The following is a 23,775-nucleotide window of genomic DNA, read 5'->3' as shown; positions in this document are numbered from 1 at the left end:
CTGTGAGTGCAAATGCCAGATTTCTTCTGCATAAATAGAACAAAAACTGGTCCTGAAAGTCTTGGTTTGTGATCTCTCATATTTAATCACTTACTATTTCATGAGTCACACATGCAAAACTGCGTTCCAAAATACCTAAAAAACCCAGATAACATGGTAAATATGCTTGTTCAGAAAAAAAAAGATTCTGAGGAGCAAATATGAAGAGTATCTGCCCACTTGCCTGTTTGCTAAATGTATTCTTTGCAAAACTTTCAAATAAAGCATCTCACAGCTTTTTCTGTAAGCCCAATTGGATAAATACAACAGCATGTTCTGTTGTCTGCCCTATTCTAGTTTCTCAGACTGTATCCCTCTCAGGCCAGCAGAACTCTGTGGAAGAAGGGCAGTTCTCACAACGGGTACACTTCCTGGTCACATTCACAGTTCTACAACACATGATTTCAACAAAGTGGAAAATACTGCAGAGGCTGTATTTCTGAAAACTTTTCATTTAAAGTACTTCCATTTAAAAATTAGAACCCATACAGAAATAAAACCTCTGTCTCTCTGAATCAGTCCTTCAATTTCAAAGGATCAAAATGGTAATTTCTGGCTCTTCTGGCTGATGCAATGAACAGTGTCAAGAGAGCAGAACAGCAGTCACTGAAGATGAATGTTACACTCAGAAGCAGTAAGGTAACTACCCACATACTCCCCAGTTGCTGTAGGTATGTACTAATGAATTTCTAACCAGGTATTAAACAGAATCTCTCTGGCACCAAAAGCACAGGTGTCTCACCTGACATCTTTTGTGTTCAACAGTCAGTTGCAGTATTTGGGGGAGAGGTTAAAGACATTCTGTCTGGCTTGAATGCTAAGCCAGTTTATTATAAACACACAATGATTTAGGTGTGCAAACATATGCCTTTGTGTATGTAAACTGACACTTCATTGCCTTTTCAGGGCCCAGACAAAAATTAACCCAGCAGTTTAAAATGACCCCTCTAAATGACTTGAAAACACTCTCGGTTTCACTGGATCTTTTGTCCTCTTTCAAAGCCAAATGAACAACAAAAACGTTCCAGGAGCCCTACCTCCAAAACAGAATTTGTTTCCTTAGGATTACAGTTAACAAATCCCTAAACTTCCTCTTCTTAGAATAATATTGGGGCAAATCCAGGGAGACAATAACATGATTAAAAAACAAAAAGACACTTGCAGAAAAACAGACCCTAGCATTAATGGTAGACTTTTAATTGGTCTCTTCCCTTATTGCTTGAGTTTCTAAGCACCTTTCCTACATGCATTAAGTGGTGAGATTAGCATCTACCACGAGTAGCTTTGTTCATTCTCTCCTTACATGAGCTGTATTTTGGGGCAGAGATTGTTCTTATCCAAGCTGTACTTGCCGCTATAGGTATCTTAGAGAAGTCAAGTCAAAACCACCTCTCTCTCATTTGAAGATGACCGGGATAAACTTGTTTTGTGGAAGTTTGTGTTGCCATATACGCCTGCTTCCCACATAATCTCTGATTCCCACAAACTGTACTGCAAACCTGCATCTACAATAAAAAAATACCCTACACCTACAGACCACAATCAACCACTACAGTTTCCACCCTGGAGATCATCTGAAGTTTTTCAGATAATGGGGCACAGGAAACTAAACATTTCAACTCACAGTATTTTTTAGTGTGAAAATTCAAAGATGGGTGAAGGAGATCATACTTTAGCTCCTAGTGCAATGCGAAAATGTAAAATACAATTAAACTTGTCGAAAACCACACAACTGTGCCTACTGGGGGACTGTAAGCGTGTATGCGTGTGCATACGCATGTAAGTGCAGTATTCCTTTCTCCCCACAGCGGGTCCATTGCCATTGTGAAAAAGATTAAAAAGAGGAAAAAAAGAAAAAACCTAAGAAGATATATACACATAGACATATACGGAAGATGATGGGGTTGCACCAACCAACCAAGCAAACATAATGGCAGTTCCTTTGTATCACTACTCCTCCTTAATAACCAAATAATACTGGGTACAAGTAGGCACAGCTGGAAGAACACCAGTTCATTTATCATATTCTGAGTATTTGTTTTAAAGCTTCAAAAGGATTAGGCATTTAAAATGGAAACGACACAATTAATGTAGGAATGCTCTCACCCAGGAACAAGAATTCTCTTTTCTGTTCATCTTGATCATTTGATTTCAGATCTCTCTCCTGCTGTTCTCCAACATCCACTGTATCTAACTACCTTTTAAAAACAAAGATAGGTTTCTCTAACCAACTTTTTTTACACACACACCCCCCCCCCCCCCACTTCAACTTCCTGGCCTGAATTTTAAAAATGAGGTAAGCAATTTTCCTCTTCGATACCGGTATCCAATTCTGTACCTACAAACAGGTAATGGGACTTCTTCCTATTACCTTTCTACAGACAAGCACAACCCGATGCACATTTCATCATCTATGAGAAATCAAGCTTTAATGTTTGATTCACATACTGATACTCCAGTTATTTCTGAAAGCATTTATAGACATCTCACCCAGCAGTTGCATGCCTTTTAAAAAACTAAGACTTTAAACTTCATTCTTTCTCTTTCTAGCTTTGTTCTCATACTGGCCTGGCTAAAAACCTGAACAGTATATATACTAACAAATTAGAAAGACTTTTTATTCCTACAAGCAGAAAATAAAATAATTTGAATATTACCCTAAATAGTTGAATACCCTCTCCCCCCCCAAATAATTTGAGCTTTAGTACCCCAGATCTATTTAGTAATGTTTTACAGTGCACCAGTGTGCTTACTAATGAAGCTAACATTTCACATCGGACCAGAGAAAAAACAACATGACATATACTTCCTTTCCCAGACCTTCAAAGAGAGACATGGTAAGCAGGTCTCTACTTTTAATCTATGTTCTTTGAATATAAATGCATTTTTTAAATCAATTTGGAGAGATGAAGGATGAAGAGCATCACCAACTTCTCTACCCCACAAAGACCTGCCTCATCATAAAAGACTGAGATGCCTGGTGGAAATTCTTATCAGCCACTCATCTCTTTTAAACTTTCTGTACTTTAAGCCAGCCAAAGAAAATAAAAGCATAAAACCTGATGTGACAGGATGCCCATTATACCCTCAGAAAATGAATGCAAAAGACTAGCATCAGGGTATCTGCCTGTTATGTTTTAAGATACAAAGAATCAACTCATCTTTCCTAAAACTTGTCCATTAGTTTTTAATTAGTTCAATATAAAGACTGAGTTCAGGACAGATGAATATTTTATGGAAGAAGGTTTGGTTATAGCACAGATCAGTTTAACAGAATAGAAATTAAGGCACATTCTGTACAAGGTTCACTGAAGATATGTATGTTAGTGAATCATGATTTTTATTACTCAGAGTTCATTATACTTGTGAACTGGAATTAGTCTCACGGTTTAAATAAATTCCTGTGTTGAAGAACATCCATCTCTTACTTTATGAGACATTTTGCATCATCTTTCAAGGATGGGATTCAGAAAGCAAGCCTCAAGATGAGAAACTCAACTACTACAGCTGACTTGATATACTGAAAGCACAGTTCCTCCTGAAAGTTTTCTAGCAGACTGTTTTTTCTCTCTAATTTGGCTTTCGGTGGAATTTACCTGTTAAAATAAACTTCTTAACTGGACACTGAATGAAAGTAAAGAAATTCACTGTGATTATGCTCTTAGCCTGTTTACTCTGCTTATTAAAAACAGAGAGGAATAAGGATGAGAGGATAAGACACTTGTGTTTTATATATTATATTCTGAGTATATTTTTTGCTACATCAAGGCTATAAAACACAGCAGACGATCTGATTGCAGAGAACTATGTTTTTAGGAATAGCATCCTATGAAATACTGCGGTAGAAACAGTAACTGTTGTACTATATAGTCTCTACAATGTGTTTAACCTGTACTGTTTACTTCTTTTAGTGGCAACTATCCATCCTCGAGCCTCACTTTTCTGTCCTTTGCAAAACATCATTTGTATCTGTACAGAGACAGTCATTTTAGAGATCAGCATTTCCCAAACAGAGATGCTGGGAAATGTATTGTGCAATAGGTGCTGCGAATTGCTGGGTCAGGGCTGGAAGCAGGACAAGAGCTGCTGAGATGATTTTGGCTAGAAGACAGAGCAGGCTGCTCTGACAGAACAGAGATACTGATCCAACATGTTTAGTCTCAACCTTCATCACTGAAGTGTCTTCAAAGTCAGGATGCTGCCCATCCCTTTCAATGCCTGGCCTTTTCACCTTAGCTCTAGCCACCTCCTCTCAACTTCATCCAGCACTCCATTTCCCTTGTAACTCAGTTATTTTTCCCAAAATACGGGGAGTACACCTTCAGAGCAAAAACCTTTGGTGCAGAATATATTCTTAGAGAAGCACGGGGAGGGAAAAAAGGAAGTTTCAGAACTGTTATTTTCTACCTCTACACAAAATAGCAGGCCATACATATACACAGGCTTAAGTCTTCTGATGCTTCAGAGGACACAAAAGTTGGGCCATGAACCTACCACAGTTACGCAGACAACCCTTAGTTTAAGTTGTGCATGTCTTTCTAACCACTTTTAATTTTTTAAGGCTGAATAAAAGATGCTTTTCTTAAGAAAAAAAAAAATCCCATTTTTGGTAAAAGCAATGTAACAACAGTGGGAATATTGTACAGGCAGGATTCCAAATAGTTGCTGACATTTTGAACATGTATCGTCCAAACCTGCTTAAAGCAGGTCTACACAACTAAACTCTAACAGCTGTTAGCTACCAGCACCTTGTACTTCCATTAATGTCATCATTAATGAAGCTGCTGCAGAAGAAAATTTTCTTAAGAGAGTAGGGAGAGGGGAAAGAGACATCCTCCTCCCAAATACTAATCAAGCAAAATCTTAACAGAGAAAAGGTTTTACAAATGGTTATTTATTTGCATTGTTCTCAACCACTCATTTTGATTGCATCCATTTTAATAAATTACACTGTTTCTGAAGTCCCCAGGCAAAGGTTAAGACTGGACCAAGTATTTATCATTTAGACGAACACTGTCCTGATGCAGAGTCTGAAAAAATTGGGAAAATGCAAGCTATACATACATGTTTTTCTTTATAAAATAAAAGGGAAAGATGTGCTACAGACAGCAAACCCCTGGATTATTCAAAATAAGAGGTGATAAACAGCAGTAGTATTGTGAAATATACAAAGTAAATAGAACCAAAATATTAAGGAAACATCATGCATACTTTCACTCACATTATTGGCACAGATCTCTTCAGCACAAACAGGAAAGAAAAAGCATTTTAAAAGCCGGGAGAAGTGATTGCTAACTCGCTCAAGTTGACAAGAAGCCCCATCAACTATGTTTTTCTGAAAAGATTTTAACTCAGTAATGAAACAGACTTGAAATTTGAAGTTTGCCTGTCAATGTTAAAAGTTTACTAATACTTCTCCCATCTATGACTTTAATACCTGGGGGTGTAGGGAGCTGTTTTAAGGAAATTGTATTCTCAGTATAAAACTCAACAACACTCAATTTCCACAAAAGCAGCATACGGAAGTTGTATTTTTTACTTTCCTTCATCTACTATGAAGACCTGTAATCTCTGAATAAAGATTTGAGTATAATTTCTCAGTATACAAGTGAGAAAAGGCTTATGCAGAGAAGCATTTTTATCAAAGATACTACTTTCCTCTGCAGATTTTTTCTCATCCATAGATTGTTGCAACTGCAATAACACTACATAATCCTAAATGACACTGTTTGTTTTTCTAATATGACAACACAAATTGCCTCCTCTTGTTATTAAGTCTGCTTATTATTTCCTGTTGGGTGGGACCTGAGAGTTCTGGCTGTGTATTTTTAAAATTAAAAACTGTTTAAGTTAAAATTGTCAAATATTTTCAGTCACGAGCAGATGCATTATTGGATAACAGTATTAAAAGTACAAAATATTTAGGAAATTAAATCAATCACAAGTATTAAAGAGATTTCAGAAGTGTGATGCTCTGAATCAGAATTGCTGGGTACAGAATTATTGTAGGAAATCTAGACTCAAACTTGTTACACCAGACAACCACTAAATTTGAAGAAAAACGCATAGCATGAGGAAATTCACTTGGCAAAGATTAACCGGACTACCTAAATGATTGCTTTATTAAGTATTTTTACCAACAAAATTTGTGTGTTGTTTTATTCTTCCCCAAATGTCAAAGCAGTGAACTAATACGACAAGAGGAAACACCAAGATGCCATAAACATATAAACTGTTTTTCCTGGCTATTGTTAGAATGAAGTTAAAATGTTTTTATTAGAACACATTCAAAGCAACTTAAGGAATAAAGAGTATTCAAATACATAGCAAACATACTCTGGTATACGTATAATGCTAAGTATATGTAAAAATACTAAGCTTCAACACTGCAAAACAACTCTAGTAACTACACTGTATCTTAGCCATATGGGGTAGTAACGCTACTTGAACTAACTTGAATATCATGTTAAAATGCTGTTACTTTTTCCTACAGATTAAAAAGAATTGCTGAATGTTCTTTAGAAATAGTTCTGGTTCATGTAAGTTGTTCATCAAATTTTAACTTAAAAAGCCACGCATACCCATTTTGTAATGAATCATCAGCATTAGACAGCAAACCTTTTCCTTTTTGGGGGGGAAATAAGAGTGTTTCTGAGAAGTCAAGTAACAAGCAAACCTAAGATTTCAGAAGTCCAGTTCACATAAGGTTTGTTTTATCACCAGGTACTTTCATACAGGTTCTGGGGTCTTACTGAAGACACAGTCCCTTTATTTCATGAACAACAGTGGCAGGAGAGGGCTTAGAAAATAGCAAGGGCTGTTACCACTGTAATCACAAAAGTGAGCTATGGGATTCTCAGTGTCCTTTTTGTTTTGAATAGACACTGAAAATGTAACATCACAGAAACAGTCAGTTAAATAACACCAGTAAGTGGAACCAAACAGGTAGAACTGAGTCCAGCACTGCTACAGCTATACCCTAGGTTTCAAATCCACAGGTGCGAAGTGGCTACTAAGACTTATTTTTTAGGTTTTTTACAAAGAAATAGTAAAACTCCTGCAATCTCAATTTTCTAGAGTAACCTATTACACAACAAAACCCACTCAGACTAATGAGACAAAAAAACATCTGCTGACTTTGTTTTTACTTCATTTGTGTGTTAAAATCTGTCCATAAGTGTTTAAACAGATAGAAATATGATCTTTAAAAGAAACAAACAAAAAACCCAAACAAAAAAAACCCCAATGCCACACAACTCAGACCTACTTTGCTCTTGATCTGTTGATACCGGTACAGTTTGCTTGGAGAATGCAGTGAAATATAATTTAGCTAATTCTGTATTTTAAATGAAGAGGGGGAAAAAAAAAAAAAGTATCTGGCACTGCTTTTCAAAAGAACGTAAAAGTTGAAAGGGGGGAAAAAAAGCTAGTAGTAGCAATAGTAGCTTCCTCCCCACACATGGTCTGTCAGCTCCACCTAAATCCTAAACAAAAGGATTTTACCTTGAGACTAAAATAATTTGAAACATCTTTTAAAGCCTTACTTCCGAAACTATCAACAGTACTTCAGCAAAATATATATGTTTAAATGAAAACACTGAAGATAACTCACTGAATTATCTCAATGCTCAAAATCAGATGCAAACTTAGTGCCTGACTGACCTAAGGGCACAGTTAATGACAACCGTAATTATGATCTTATCAACGTAGAACTTCATAAAAGGTTCACAGCTTATTTAAAGGACATCAAATTAGAACTTCTAAAATACCTGTGCTGGAGCTAAAAGGGACCAAGACCAGGAACTTCTTTTTCATTATTTGCCTGAAACATCCTCTCCTCTCTGTTTTATAATAGCTGTGGTATTTTGTGTTTGAGAACCAATGAAAAGCTATCAACATGTTGGAAAAATGAGTAACAATCTTCTTTAAGATTAATACTTCTGAATTTAGAGTTGGCAAACCTTTACAGCACCAAAAGGTGAGAAGATTTTAGCAAGTACAGTTTGAAGCAATCTGTGAAAACACAGCGTAATTAACGAGAATCTCTGAAGACGGCAGAATTTTCTCATCACTAGCGACATCAGTAAGCCAACTGTGAGTAAAAAAATATATTGTCTTTCACTGTATCTCTGCAACTTCAAAACAACATTTACTTTGTATGCACTTAACTATTGAGGGAGACCTGAACTTTCTAGTCAGCATAGAGCATCCTTGATAGTAAAGACTGATAGGCCTCATACTTGGTTCCTGTCCTTCCAGACTCTGCAATGATAAGCATGGTAACATGAATTCCTAACTGCGCTTATTTCTGGAGTTTGCATACATTCATGAGACAGTGGCATGGGAAGATTTTGGGAAAAGGCAATCAGTGATAAAAAGAAGAACTATTGTTTTCATAAAAACCGAAAAATCTATTAATTAGCAAATTTGTGTCAGTGATATTTGTAGGTATCCATTACTGAATTTACAAAATGCCACCTCAATGAAAAAAGTAAATTTGAACTTATTATTAAAATTGATTTTAAAAGTAAAATCATAGTAACTGAGAAAACAATTGAATTGCTATTTTTCAGTAAATGAAGCAGGAAATTTTTGAACGTACATATAAATGAAGTATCACTGTCTGCTTTCCACCCTCTCCCAAGATTCCCGTTCTCTCTTCCAGCACACATTTTTTTTCCCAGCAAACTTTCCAATTTCAAAATATATCCTACAAAAACATTACCAAGGTACCAACTGAACTCAGTGAATACAGCTATGAAGTTTACCTGCTACATTTTTTTAAAAAACACACTACATGACACAAAGCAATAAAGCTGTTCTGTTTTGCAACCTTAACTCTACTCAAAGTGTATTCATTACTTGCATGAGAAAATAATTTCATTTTTTGATGACTCTACCACTGATTGACATTTCTTTCTTTAAAAAAAGGGACAAAGGGTGGAAAGAAAAAAGCTTCTTCCTTTCTGTTTAATATTTCAGATTAAATTATTTAACAGATCTTGCACATATTTCAGCACTGAGTTTCCTTGAAATCTCCATGCGGTGTGGCAGATTCTGATAACAATATTTCAGCATAACTGTCAGTTAAATTCTGGACCCAGAGAAGTTTACAGAACAGAGGATCTGCCTCTGGATAGTTACAGCCTGCTTTTTCCTCTTTCGTTTTCTCAACTGAACTGTAGTCATTTCTGTAGATTACAAAGCACTGCAGACGGGATGACGTTTTAAAATGACGTCTTGGTTAATGCTTTCCTAGAATGGGCAGCTATATTCTCTTCTAAAAGAATAAAAATGCTTTGACAGAAACACTATTTCAGAAGTTGATACTTCACAGTACATAGCACAGAGCCTCTGGATGTCAATAAAAACAGAGTGCTCTATTTTCAGTCCTGTTCTGTGAGCTTGACAGTGGTGGTGTAGCACCCTACAGTATGTAAGGCACAAGGGGATACAGCAGAGAATGCATCCACTTAGTACTAATTTTCTCTGTGAACAGAATGTGAAGAATGTGTAATTTTCTCTGTAAAGAGAGGACTTCTGAAGCACAAAACATGTCAAATATGATTGGCACTTTAAAAACATTTTTTAAAAAAGATAAATTTGTATTCCCTTTAAAATGTTATTCTTTAGCAAATATTTTTGAGCATTCTAAAACAGGAAGTTGAAATCCAGCAGACGATCCCTTGCCTACAAAGCCTTATTCTGCAAATGCTTACAGGCACTCATATTTACTTATTTGAATGAAATTACATAGCAGTACAGTGCATTATGGTAATGGCCAAATAACACATAGCTCACCTGTACTACAGTTCAGAAATAATACTCCATTCTATGTGAACAGTAAGTCAATAGTGCTTCTTTATCGAAGTTACCACCAAATCAGAAAGCGTCAATAGGTAAAAAAATAATTGCAATGATGAAAAGTTGAATATTCTTGGTTTTAAGGTGAAGTGTAACAGAACAGTCAGTCTAATTCCTTGTCATGGGAAGAACTTTTCGGTTTCACCACTCACCACTAAACTGCCTTTAAAAAACTCACTATTTACTACCTTTGAAAGTAGTCTTTATTTAAACTATTTGTGACACTTGGCAAGCCCCAGCCAGGACAAGGGAACCGACAGTTGCCACCAGCAGACCCACCTTTCCACAATAACCGTCTGTTTTTTCAAGGCCAGCCGGCAACTATACAACAGCAGACACTCCAAACTGTCTCAAATTAAGCACGTTATGTCGCCTTCGAAACCAAAAGCGTAAAAAGCTGCCCCTCCTTTGCCTACAAGCACCCACTCTACGGTCAGCTGTGTTTTCAACTTTTCTCACTCTACTTGACAGTCCTTCACAGACATCCCTTCCCAGCTAGGAAGACCCCTATAATACATCAGCGGAAAAGCCTACTACGTGCTTAACAACAAATAAATCCCAGAAGAGGCGTGAGGCGGTCCCTGCACTAACAGAAAGCAATTTTCCAAACCCGCAACAGAAAGGAAAGCGAGGTGGCGACCGCCCCTGGCAGAAGCTCCGCACCGGGGGAAGAAGAGGGTGGCCGACTCCCCGGTCCCCCGCCGGCAGGGCCGGCACCGGCACGACCCCCAGCCCCGCAGTCCCCCGAGTCCCGCCACACGGCACCGGCTGTTGCCGCCGGTTGTCCGCCTTCCTCTCTGGCTCGCCTCAGCCGCCCCGCCGAGCGCAGGCAAACCCCGCGGCAACCTCTCCCGCCGTTTCAGCGGGAGGTCCGCACCGGGGCCGCGGTCACAGGCGAGCGGCTGCCCGGCCCCACGCGTGGGGCTGGCGCGGGGGACGCGTTTCCCGCCGGCAAACCTCCCCTCTGGGGGGGTCGCCACGCTCTCCACAGCGCTTCCCCGCCGCCCAGGCCAGCCCAGCCCGAGCGGGGCGCAGCTGCCCGCTCCCGCCCCGCTCTCGCTCCGCGCCGGCGGGAGCGCAGCCAGCGGCAAACGGGCGCCGAGGTAAGGGCAGGGGGGCCATGACGCGGTGAGCGGCGGGTCAGGGGCCGCCTGAGGCTCACCCGGGGCAGCGCAGGGCTGGCGGCGGCGGCGCCTCCTCCTCCTCGTCGTCTGCCGCTGGCGGGTCCCGGTCGCGCGTCCCTCAGCGCCGCGCCATGTAACCGGCGTGACGCCGCCGGCGCCGCCCGCGCCCTGGCTCCGCGCGGACTTTCCCCCTCCCTCCCGTCTGTCCGTCGGAGAGGACAACCGAGCGGCACCGGCCTCCCCGTAGCCTCCACCCCCGCGGCCGCCTGCCTGCCAGTCCCTCCCCCCGGTCCCGCCGCACTTCCTGGCTGGAAATTCCCGCTGACGCTCCGGCAGCGCGGCCGGGAGGGAGGGAGGGGCGGGGAGAGGCGGAGCGGAGGGGAGCGGGCGGCCGTTGGGCGCGAGCCGCCGGTGTGGGGGCGCGGGCGGGAAGAGGCAGCGGCCGCCCAGCCGCGTCAGGGCGGGGGAGATGCCCACCGCGGGCCGGCGGCGGAGCGAGCGGGGCGGCGCGGAGGCAGGGAAGCGCCTGCCCGCCCGCCGGCGACGGGATCCCTCAGCGGGGGACGGGCTCTCCCGGCTGGGGGAAGCCGCGGGAATACGTGAGCCTTTTCATCCCGGGGGAAGTGGCACCGCCGCAGGAGCCGTCCTGTCCGTTGTCCACGTTGCTTGGCCCAGAGCGACATTCTCGGCGCTTCTGTGGAGTCAGGCCCGACCCGGTGACTGCCAAGGTCTTCTTGTCAGTTGACCCCTAAAAAGTTTTGAAGGAGAGATACACCGTGCATAGAGTGAATTTAAACCCACGCGCACAGGGCCTGGCTGTTGCCTGGCCTTCGTGAGCACCTCGTGAAAGGAGGTTTACTGATTTACCACCACCTGATGTCTGAAAACAGCACTGAGCAGAGACTACAGGCTACATAGTACCATTTTTTCTGTGGATTTACACAGCTTCTCGCAGAGCAGACTGCCAGGTCAGTTAACTTTTGTTAAATAGTGCCAACCCTCAGTTATACACTGGTCGTCTTAACACTGAAATCCAAGTTTGTGGTACAGTAACCAAGTCCCCCAGACACATCTGACCAAGGGCAAGGAAAGTCAGTACCACACTTAATTGGCACAAATATTATGTGAAACGTTTAAGTTCAAATCTCTGTTTGCTGAGTCTTAAGTGTCTGGTTTGCTAAGGGTAAAAAGCATCTCAAATCAGCAGCCAGCATGGTATGTGTTAGCCCAGAAAGTCAGCAGCTCACCTGAAAAGCACCTGTGGGGGATTTTGTTACGCTAAGGCCACATGAAGTGGAACTTCACTAATTATCTCTTGAGTTGAATGAGACTAACAAAAATAATAATTTATAAGAAATTTTTAAAAAAAACCCCATAAATGAATTAAATGATAGAACTGTTGCTTCTTGTATTGAAGCATAGAACTGTAATCTAGAGCAAAAATGGATTCAAAAGAAGTAGGATCAGATTATCAGCCACCTGTGGACTGGAACAAGAAGAAAGGGGTATTTTTACCAGACAGCTATTATCTTTAACATTGTATGGATAGTCATGTTATAGAGGGAGAACTATGCTGCTGAATACTTCCAGGCTATCCAGAGAGCTGATTTCATTCCTGGAAGGGGAGTAGATTCAGATGCTACGCTTTGTGCCACATCTCTGGGTTAGAACAGAGGTAGACTCTTTTAAAATTAGTGCTGGGCCTGCACAAGGGAGTTTGGAAATACAAAGGATTTTCTGTATCTTTTGATAAGAGAACTGAAATCTCATACAGGTTACGTATACATATGTATGAAGAGACAGTAATTTCCTTTATTTGAATTGCCACTCATGCTCTGTGATGCAGTTCTAAAAATGCATTCCCCTTTTCCCAATCCAAATTGGGAATTGAGAATGACTCAGCATTTATGAGTAAAACATGTTTTTCCTTATTAAATAAGGGTACTTTCTGGATACTCAAGACCCAATATTAATCTTTTCTGTGGAAGCAAGTGCACTGAAGTAAGCAGAGGAGGCCCTAAAGCCCTTTAAAGAAGGAAGTCTAGATGGATTTAAAATACAAGAAGTTTCAAAATAAGATTCATCTGAAAGGAAAGGTGCCATGTCACAGCTAGTCAAAGGCATGCTTACAGTGTAAAACCTGTATGAACAAGTACCAGGAAATCAGACAGGTGGAAAAGTTCCAAAACTTAAGGAGACTTACCTAGTAGATTTATTTTAAAAGAACACATTATCAAGTACTTAGGTTCAGCTTTCCCTGTGAAATCCTAATCAGCTTCCACAAACATCTAGGTTTTACAAGAAAATCCTCTTCTCAATTATATTTAAAGCATGAACTTGTCTTTCTTATAACTTAACATGATAACAGAAAAGTTATTTCTCCTGAAACCTGCCACAGTACCAGGCTGTAAGCCCAGGGTTTGGTAAAATTATTTCCACAGGACACTCTAGATAAATGAACTGCTTTAAAACACAGGATTCTCACCTGAAGAGCTAACTGAGCAAGTACTTCTCTAATCCTGTTTCCAACCACTAGGGAGATTAGGCAGATAATATACTCAGGTGATTGGTTTGCAGTGATAAAGTGGTGCCTCTTCCCTGGATAACACAGGTTTGAACAATTACAATCAAGATACTTTAGTGCCTGGACAATATCGGCTCACAATTGAGCAAGTGATTAAAGCTGAACCCAAAGGAGCAAATGCTTATGTTGTTAAGCTAAGGGAGAGATTGTGAAATGTTTCTAGTTGTGTTACACTCCCTAGTAACTGGGGAGGTGCATTAGAGGTAAGGCTTTCTAGTTGTGCACTTGCCTAGGCTGTTTCACCTTAGTAAGGTTGCGTACATGTAAGTTTCCTGATACCTAAATGTAGGCTAGGACCTGTGTCTGTTCTCTGCTAGCCTTGCTCTGGGGCTACAGATTCCTTTTCAAGGTCAGAAATCTTTGGCCTCAGTATTTTTTAATCTTATAACCAATGCTGTTTCTCATCAGAAACAAAGTGTTATTTCTGAGAATTAAGCTTTGTGTCTTTAGAGATGTCAGAAAACTGATAAATGTGTAAGACTGACAGAGATTCTTAAAATAATCACTTTTTAATTGGTATGCCTGAATTAGAAAGGAAAAATCACTGAAGTTTTCTACTTCCCCCCCCCCCCCCCCCCCCCGTTTCTGAGGTATTTGTTGGAATCAGGACAGGATCTTTTCATTCCCTTTGACGTAGCAGCTTTGATACTAAAACAGGAAGCAACAGGGGAAAGTCTAAAATAGCTACTGAGAGAAACTTCCTTTTAAAGCTTTTAGCTGCCTGTCTTCATTGGCCTCCTAGGCCATGCTATCCAAATTTCTTTCTGGTTAATCCATTATTTCTTTATCATCCGGGAGTTTGAATTTAAAAACTGATTTGCCTTGGCTAGTAGCCAGTGATTGTCTTACATAAACTTCAGTCTTCACAGAGGTTATCAATGTTTAGCCAATGTTTGCTGTTGGTGTTGCCATTATCTCCTGTAACTTGAATCCACCAGGAACATAAGGCAGCAACATGCTTTAAAAAAAAATCATAAGATGATCATTCTGAGACAGAATATATATCGAGCTCTAATGAAGCAGACAATAGAAACTGTATAAAAAAATTTCTAAATAGCTCAAAGTACATGTGCAAAGCCAACCAATTTGAACTGCAGCTGGAGTTCAATGATGCTGCCCAAGCCCCATGTTGCAGCATCCATGAGAAGTACTTGCTATCATCTTTGCTGACCTGGTGGATGAAGAAATACATTCATCATGTATTTCATCAGCACTTAGATGGACACAGCAACACCCTGCAAAACTCAGAACAGTGGAGTGTCTCTTGTAGTTACACAGGTCACATCCCAAGTGTACTTTTCACTTGCTTCCTACAGAACTGCAAATCAGATGTGGGATCTCATATTACCTCCAAAGTGGGTCAGACCTGTAACTATGCTAAAAGACTAAATTTCTAGTGGATTGGGTAGAAGTGCTAGAGCTGAAGCAGGAGAAGATTTTGGTAGTGAATAGCTGTTGGGGGGAAAAAATAGATTTAGTAGACTTAAATAAGAGAACCATGAGGCTATAGACATGGCTGATGTGTACAATGAATAGAGAAAGGGGAACCTTTGGAGAGAGCTAGAAGTAAACAAGGAAGATTAAAGAATTATTAAAAAAACACCTCAGAAGTGATCATGAAGCCTTGAATAGGGTATTACTAAGAATAAGCACTAATTTCAACAGTCTGAATAAGAGTGTGAGTGAACCTGTATTTCTATGTGATAGCTGTCTTCTGTGCATGAGATACAGCTAGAGGTAAATAACAGGTTAGGTCAGTTCTATGCTCCAAGTGGGGAGAAGATCTGAATGGGTAGAAGGGAGTTTATTTGATTGCCTTTCCTATATTTTCTCTTCCAGAGTCCTGTGGTTTTCTTGCATTAATAGCTGATAGATACGGTTGAGTCTACTTTTATCTCTTCTTCCACAAAGTAAGCCTGTCAGTTAATTTAGAAAATAAATCTAAGCATAAACACTCATATTAGGTGTTAAGATAACTTTATCTCTGACATCATCTCCTTTGTTTTCATGTATGACTGCTCAACATTTACTCTTATAGCTATGATACAGTATAGGGTATCACTTAAAGACTTGGACTTACTTAATGAACCAAGCAGAGAAGGCAATTTTATGTATATAGCTTTTTGAATGGTTAGCCTAGCCTCCTCTCATTTTGTCTGTGTAATGCCATAGCTCCTTCCTTCCTTTCTGGCAGATAGCAAGAAGCATTTCACAGCAAACCTCTCAGTTACACTGAAAATGGTGGTTTATATATTCTGTGTGAACTTGCTGCAAAGTAGCTGCTCTCAATGGAGAGCTACCCAGAGCACTGTGAGAAGTTGTTAGCTGACTAGCTCACTTGAGCCTTGAAACTGCTTATGGCAAAAGATACAGACTGCTCTTAAAGTGTTGCCTAGGTCAGTCCTACTTATCAGTCTGGGTTTAGAAGTTGAGCTGTGTAATAGTGTCCAACAGTATGTACATGTATTCTCAGAATATAAATGATTATGTTTACAGAAACTATTTATAGGACTGTTAGTGGTATGTAGCACTTTAACAGTGTGAAGGACATGCACCTTAGAGCCAAAAGCAAATTGCTACAGCAAGTAGTCACAGTTAACAGCTGTGCTTTCTGGTAATAAATCTAATAATCTACCAGTCTGTTCTTCAGAATCTGCACCTAGTACAGATTCTGAGTCATTCACTCTTCTGTTGCTGAGCTACCTAACACCTTGGCTAGCCCCTGAAGGCAGAAGGATGGGTTTTTGCAACTTGAGTTCAATGACAGCAGGTTCTTGCCAGTCCACTGCATTCACTCCCTTCTCTTCCCACCTACCCTCCCTGTGTTATGATTAATACTGTGCTATGGTCAGTATTTCTTAGATGAGTGGTCAGTTTCTCTTCACAGTCCTTTGCACATGTGAATGATATGTACCTCTAACTTTTATCTGATTACATCCATCAGAACGGAGTTCAGGGGTCCAATTGTTTTCCCGAGACATAAATTCTTCCCATTACATGACTGAAGCTTTACAGCCTCAGCAGTTTCATCCAGTTAGCTAATGCAAACAAGAGCAGCTGTTTGATTCCTGTTGTCTTTGTCACTTTGTTTTGTTAATAGTCACTTTCATTAAATATATGCTCAGTTCAATTTATGAGGTCATCTTGGGTCAGGTGTACTAAATAGGGCAAATGTTAACACTGTATAGAAAGCAGAATTTAGTTAACTTGATTTTATATTATGCTATTTTATGCTGTAGCAGCTCTTTAAGGCCCCAGTAGAGGCAAGAAGTTCCAGACAGCTAAGCACTGATACATAGGGAAGAGATTTCCTCTGCCACAGAACTTTCAACATCTAAATATATAATGGAAAGCAGATTGTGGAAGCACAAAGTGGCACTCTCATTGCTGTTTGAACTCATACAGTCATTCATTTAAGTCGTCTTCTCAACTGTTGGTAGAAGTAAATTCTGATTCCTGAACTGTTTCTGTTGCAAGTTTTAAGCCTTTACTATAATTTGTGATGATCTTAAAATTCCAGTCCTGGAATCTCTGGATACGTGGCTAGTTTTCTCTCAGGCTTTGATGAAGACTTAAAACTTACATTTAAAAACCCCAAAAGTATCAACATTCAAAAGGTATCCTTTAAATTTATGTGATTCTCTTTAGGCAAATGCTGTGGGTTTAGGGGACTTTGTTTATAATTTTGTAACGATGGGGGGTTAACAACAGTTAGTGGTGAGCTAAGATAAATCACTTGTGTAATGGCTCAGGTCTTCTAAAAATACAAGATTATAAAAGAATATTTGTAGGACACTGCAAAAGGCAAGTTGTCTCATGGATTTGGTTTCATAAAGTTTGTGTTCTCAACCTTTGCTCCAGAGCTGTGAGGGTTAGAAACTTTTTTTTAGGAAAGTGTTCTGTACGTAAAGCTGCAACATCAGAAACAGTACAGGTGCTATCTAAGATTGTGATAAGATGCATCAGGTTGAAAAGCAAGACAGTATGCCATAACAAGAAAGAGCCCTGTGACAGAGCAGGGTTTCAGGAAAAGAGGGACCTCAGTCTGTTTTCTACTCTACACAAGAAAAGCAATGAGTGTTAGTAGTGGAGGAAGCAGTGTTCTCCTTATTATAGTTTCTTTCTCAGTTCCCCCCTTGATTTACTGATTGGAAGCTGAAGCCTGGGTGATAATGGGAGAGAGTCTTTTATTCTTTCTCTGCCTTGTGTAAGAGCATGGTGGAGAGGCTTTTAAGCTATAAATAAACATCCCAGCACTGAAGCCAGAACTGGTATGACCCTGCAATTCTGTTGCTGTTCCTAGGCACATTGTCTTGGATGCTGTCATGCCTGCATGGCCTGCCTTGCTTTCAAGGCTAAGGATCCGTACACAGTGCTGTAACACATTAGGTATGAGTACTTGTACAGGCTCAGGGTCTCTGCACTGCTGAGACCTGACCTGAAAGTGCACATGACTTTTCTCTCCTGAGGGCAGGGAAATGGAATTGCAAAGTCTTCAAATGTTGCTGTTTACCTAGACGTCCAAATAAGAATATGAGACTACTGTTTAAGCCCTTGGGTGTATTTACAATAGCTCTTCCCAGCTTTAAGCATTGTGCTGCCAACAATTGGCTGCACCCAAAGACACTCCCTTAGATAGCATAGTGAGAACTCAGTGCTGCTTGTATTCAGATCAACAGCAAACTCTTGTTGACCTACCTGGGTGTAGGGCTGGCAGCTGAGGGAGGATCCCTGCCTTCTCTACAGGCTTGGAAAGTGTTCTGACAGTGGGCTCATGTGGTTGTAAATAGTAAGGCTGGGCAACATCTGCAAAACAGTTCAAGTGTTTTCTTGAAGCAAGACTTAGCTTTGCTAGCTGTATATTGGTCTGCAAGAAGGTAAGATGGGTGTCATAGTGACTTTATGAATGCTTCTGGGTAGGTCCAGCTGAGTCTGCTGAAGTTCTGACAGTGGTCTAGACAGGTTAGAATGATGTTCTTGTGACAAAAATGCTCTTCTTATTCTAAGGATAGAGAACAAAAGCCCAAAGAAGTGAAGATTGAAAATATGATTAAGATGAATCTGAAACACTGAGAATCACATTTTTCCCATAGTTCTTATCACTAGATAGATGAATACGCCCACACTGACACTTATGATCTGTATATGCCACACTTGGACAATTCATATGGCCCTGGAGCCCACTGCGTCTTGCTCCATCCCATGAGAATACTTGGAGGAGGTGGTTGTGCCATTAGAAGAAACTCATCTGTCATTGGACGATACTACCGGACCTGCCTGACTAGAAAAGTTGGACACACTGGTATAGTACTTGCTATTTTCAAAACATTTGCCCCTGTTGACTTCAGTTGCAGATGTGTTTTTAGTACTTCTGCAATTGAACTTCAGCATCCAAGTCAAGCACCTAGAAAATGAGGAACACTGACTACCTGTGAAAAGTTTGGTTTAAGTGATGTGACTAGCATCACATAGGAACTCTGGCACAGAAGAGCAGAAATTTCAACTCACTTGGTCAGGATTAAGGATATAATAGTGTCTCTTCCAGCAGTTACCTGCTTGTTTGTTATAATCCTCCCAGGTTTTGACAGGAAATTCACGGAAGCCCTATGGGGAGCAGTCTCTTTAACATGCAGCTCTTCTCTAGAGCAGCCCCATCCTAACAACTCAGCTTGATACAGATGCCCTGGAGTGGCAGCTTTCATACAAAGCAAAGAAATTTTGATAAAGTTACAAACTGAAAATAATCTCCTCTTTATCAGAAATTCTCATCAACAGATTATTAGTGCTAGTAATATAACCAGCCACATTCATAATATAAGGACGAACTTGTGGTTAGAGCACAAGTCTCAGAATCTGGGTTCTCTATGGTGACTTCCACTGTAACTTCAGAGAAGAGAAACTGTGGCCATTCATGATAAAGGCTGGAGAAAGAGTGGGAAGAGCTAAAATAAAGGTAGTAGCCAGTGACCAATTCTTGTTTAGTATTGCATGTAACCCTTAAATTATTTTCCACTTTGAACAAATCAGCAGCACATCAAGCAAACGAATCTCCAAATCCTGGTTTTGCTGACTTGGATAGCAAAACATTTAATCTTGTTTTGGTCCTCCACTGACATGCAGTAGTGTGATTTTTCTGGTTGTGTGAAACACCTGAGGTGTGAAGCATTAAAACTGAACAGCTACCACAAGTTAGTCTCCTGATCTGCCAGTAGTTTCACTAAGCTGTACCTTTCAGAAGAGTGGCTCTAAAATCTTGAAAGTCTTAAATAAACCTGAAACTGTAAGAGACAGGGCCAGATTTTATCAAAGTATGTATGACTCATATTCCATTCTTTATTGATATTTAGTGTGATGAAGACACATAAGCAGAATCTTTAGCTGTAAAATACTGGCTCCCTGAAAATGGAGCTAGTGATTCCCTCTAGAAGATGCTCTGCTTATGAACAGCACAAATTGAAACAGAAATGCTGAGCAGGAAGGTAAACCTGAAAACTGGACTATGGAGCTATAAAACTCTTGATGCCTTTTCTCACGACCTACATAAAAAGTCGACCCCCACTAACTTTCATCCAATATGACCTGAAACTGCCAGGCACCATTGCATCTCAGGCATTTATTAGTTCTCTGATGTTACTGAAATGGAAGAATTTTCATCCTCAGCCTTTTTAGAAGAAAAATATTTCTGAAGTCATTGATGGTCTCTCCCCTCAACACGAGGTATATGCATGAAGGTATATGCATGATTCCTTACTTGTCATAAAGTACTGTAAAGTCATGAAATAATCAAGTAGCACCGCAAATGAGGACACTGTCATCTCAAACTGTCAGAAGCCTTGTGGTTTTCTGAGGATTCCAGCAGTGTTTGTCAGACTGTGATTCATGTCTTTAACAGAACAGGTCAGAGATTTCAGTAGAGAAGCCTGATCGCATGCAGTGCATGCCCAAACCTGTTACAGTTCTTTACCCAGGGGCCAAAACCAACCACAAGTGTTTCTGTTTCGTCACCTTACTCCTTAACAGAAAAAACAGCTATTGAGATTTATTATGTTTGTTATTAAGTTCTCTTAATAGCTATGCAAAGTGCCTCTTTTTCCATGCATATATCAAAGCTGTATCATCATGAAAAAAAAAATTCAGTTCTGACTTCTTTTAACTCCTATATGTGCTTCTGTGCCAAGACTGCTGTAAGGGCCTGAGCTAGACTTTGTTTAGAAAATGTGCAATTGACAGAATGCTTTGTCAAAGTCTCACTGGCGATTTCTACAAAGGAAAGCTCCCATTAATTATGAGTTCTAAATCTTTCTCACTGGCGATTTCTAGAAAGGAAAGCTCCCATTGATTATGAGTTCTAAATCTTTTCTACTTTGGCTTGCATGGAAACACTTGAAAGATGCATTAAAGAACAAACACAATGGAAATAAAATGAGTGGCGCATATGGAAAAGTCACACCTAATTAATGGAGACCACCCAAAACTTAGTCCTGCTCTGAAATCCATAGAAGAAATAAGATGTATTCTGTTTTTAACATCTAGATTAAAAGGCATTTGACAATTTGAACAACCTCCAAAATTTCCAGATTTGGTAATATTCACATGTTGGACATTTGTTAGGCAAGTACTTCTGAGCTGTGAACAGCAGCTCTGGAATCTCCAGACTTACTTGCTGAAAGAGATCTAAAAAAACTAGGCAGCATATCAGACTTCCTACACCAATCTAAACTTGTTTAATGAAGGCCGGAGGGAAAAAATATAGAGGAAATTCTGAGTAAATAGTGTCAATATTTATCAGTGTCTCTCTTGGTCACGCAAGAAAGGAGACAAACTTGACACAGCACAAACAAAAAAAGTCCCAGTGGATTTCCATCTAATCCATCACATTAAACACTAACCCCCACAGACAACTGGGTACTGTTCTCTGCTTGCCACTGCGTGAAGGTTTTCCACAGCAGAACTAAATGCCAGAGAATTGTAGTACACAGAGAAGGTCATAGAGCTAAGGAAATTACTTTTAAAATAACAGCTTTCTAAACATTAAGTAGGTTACCACAGAGGAGAAGCAGTATGCTTGGGGATACCAGTAAAGGCATATTGGCACTCAAGTCACTTGATGAAGGTCTCATCACCTGATAGGAGGCTACTTCAGTCATGTGACAGCCTGAAGAGCCCTAACAGGAGTTGAAAATTTCGTTTTCTCTAGCTGCTACAATGTATGGTTTATCAGGAAGACAGTAATAACAGAAAATATCCTGGGTTTTGTTTTCATTATATATGGAATCTCTGAGACACTTAACAACAGGGTGAATAAAGGTGCTTGTTTTTAGGGGCTGTGCTCCTTCCTCCCCCCCCAAGAGCTGTAAATGCCTTTTTTGGGAGGAAAAAGTGTGGTGTGATGAGAAATCTTTTGCAAATCCTTTCTGTTTCTGAAGAACTGATGTACTTTGTGATTCTGTGGGAAGGAATGTATTTAAGCTCCTGAGGGATTTAGGGCTAGGCTCTGTGGAGAGAATGTTAAATTGTGAGCCTGGCTCCTGGAAGAGATTGTCTGTACCCCGTGAGTGGTTTTAGCTCTGTCTCAACAGGATTTACCAGAAGTAAAGAACTGATGAGAAGCACAGGAAGCTTGTGTCCAGGGAAAGCCTCAGCCTACAAAATGAGTAGAGCAATTGAACTAAGCGAGCCTACAGGATATTGGATGATAGCAGGAGCACACTGATGCGATAGTCTGCTTGTCGGGACAAACAGATAACTGAGAGTCTGGAAAAGGCTGTATTATGAGTTGTCTGTAGGGTGCAAAGGCAGAGGGTCTTGTTTCCAGCTATATGGACAGGCTTTTGAGAAATGCTAGAGAGGAACTGACTCTTGTGGTAAAATGGGTAACAGTGACATAGGGAGGTTCTGCAGTCAAAATTTAGGCTGTGATGTAGAAAACCAGAAAGCAGAACCTCTATACATCATTTTCTGAAATGTGCTTAATACTACATGCAGTGTCAGTCAGATTTGCAGAGCTAGCTTCAATATCCAGCTGAGAGAATTACATCAGAAGGAAAGCCTGAAAGTCATCAGGAAGCGGCCATGTAAAAATAGGAGAGGTTATAGCAAGAGTGCATTACACCAGGCCTAAGGATCCTGGTTCTCCAACTGCTTCAGCTGAGGACCTGCCTTTCTCACCACAGAAACCAATATGCCAGATGCTAACAGTCTGATCTTTCATTTGCTGTGGGGTCAGGACACTACAGGATGTGATCCACCATCCACAAATGGGGCTGTTGCCAGTTGTAGTATCGTGTTTCTTTCATAAGCTTATACAGAGACTCCTAAACTCTTACTTTAAGAAGATGAAGGCCACGGAGTTGTTTCTTTATAGCTCTTCTAAGTTAGTTTGCCTCTTTTCATTGATCTGAAATGGATATTTATTATAAAATTAACATAATGCTGTTAAGAGACCTAAAATTACTCCATAACATTAGTTATTACTTACAGGACATGAAATGCAATAGGTTTACGAGATCTGCAATCCACTGGTTGGATTCGCTGTATAATTCATTGTATAGCTTGTATAGTGGGCAATAACCTGTAGAGGTAAAATTGGTTCTAAGTGTACAGAGAATCAGAGATTCCTTTCTTTACTGTGTATGCTGCAGTCTTGTTTACAGGTATGAGAGTTAGCTTCAGTGCTGAATGCAGCAGTGGGTTCATTGCAGTCTGATGCAAACCATTTCACTTTTGCCAGTACAGATATGAGTGTCCAGCACTGGTGACTGTTGTTTTATTGTGGTAAGGTCAGGGTATTTTGTTTGCTGCATTGTTTTTCCTTGTGTTTTAATATAAAACTAGTTTTAACAGCAAAATGGTCCCTAAAATCCTGCTCTCAAGATTAGTTCCAATTCTTAACAGAATAAATTAATGATGCCTTTGTAAAAGGCATTGATACTAAGCCTAACTGATAGTTAAAAGCAACATCAGATATTGAGTCAAGAATATAGTGTATATGGGCGGGAGGGAGGGAAGCGGTTGCTGCTGTAGTATTAGAGCTACATATAGCTAGGCTGCAACTTCCAACCTTGCTGTGCTTTGACCTCATCCTCTGTTTGGCAGGCAAGGACCAGCTCAGAAGGTGATTGTGAGGTCATATCTAATAATGTTAGTATTTGCTTTTTTATTTAT

The 23,775-nt window shown here is 40.3% G+C and overlaps 1 protein-coding gene across 6 annotated transcripts in view; it reads right to left on the bottom strand.

The window, feature by feature from the left end:
* Positions 1-11,291, bottom strand: part of NFKB1 (nuclear factor kappa B subunit 1) — a 60,795-nt gene extending 49,504 nt beyond the window's left edge. For 3 of the 6 annotated variants that reach the window (XM_074823178.1, XM_074823182.1, XM_074823179.1), the window contains exon 1: positions 11,066-11,136. The gene's annotated coding sequence lies outside the window, so the exon portion shown is untranslated. Of the gene's footprint in view, positions 1-11,065 lie in introns of all 6 variants that reach the window. The other 3 variants (XM_074823184.1, XM_074823180.1, XM_074823181.1) reach the window with 3 other exon arrangements.
* Between the last annotated feature and the right edge of the window lie 12,484 nt (positions 11,292-23,775).

This window comes from Strix aluco, chromosome 4 (assembly GCF_031877795.1).
Source record: "Strix aluco isolate bStrAlu1 chromosome 4, bStrAlu1.hap1, whole genome shotgun sequence".
NCBI lineage: Eukaryota > Metazoa > Chordata > Aves > Strigiformes > Strigidae > Strix > Strix aluco.
This window is presented reverse-complemented; position numbering and strand designations above follow the sequence as displayed.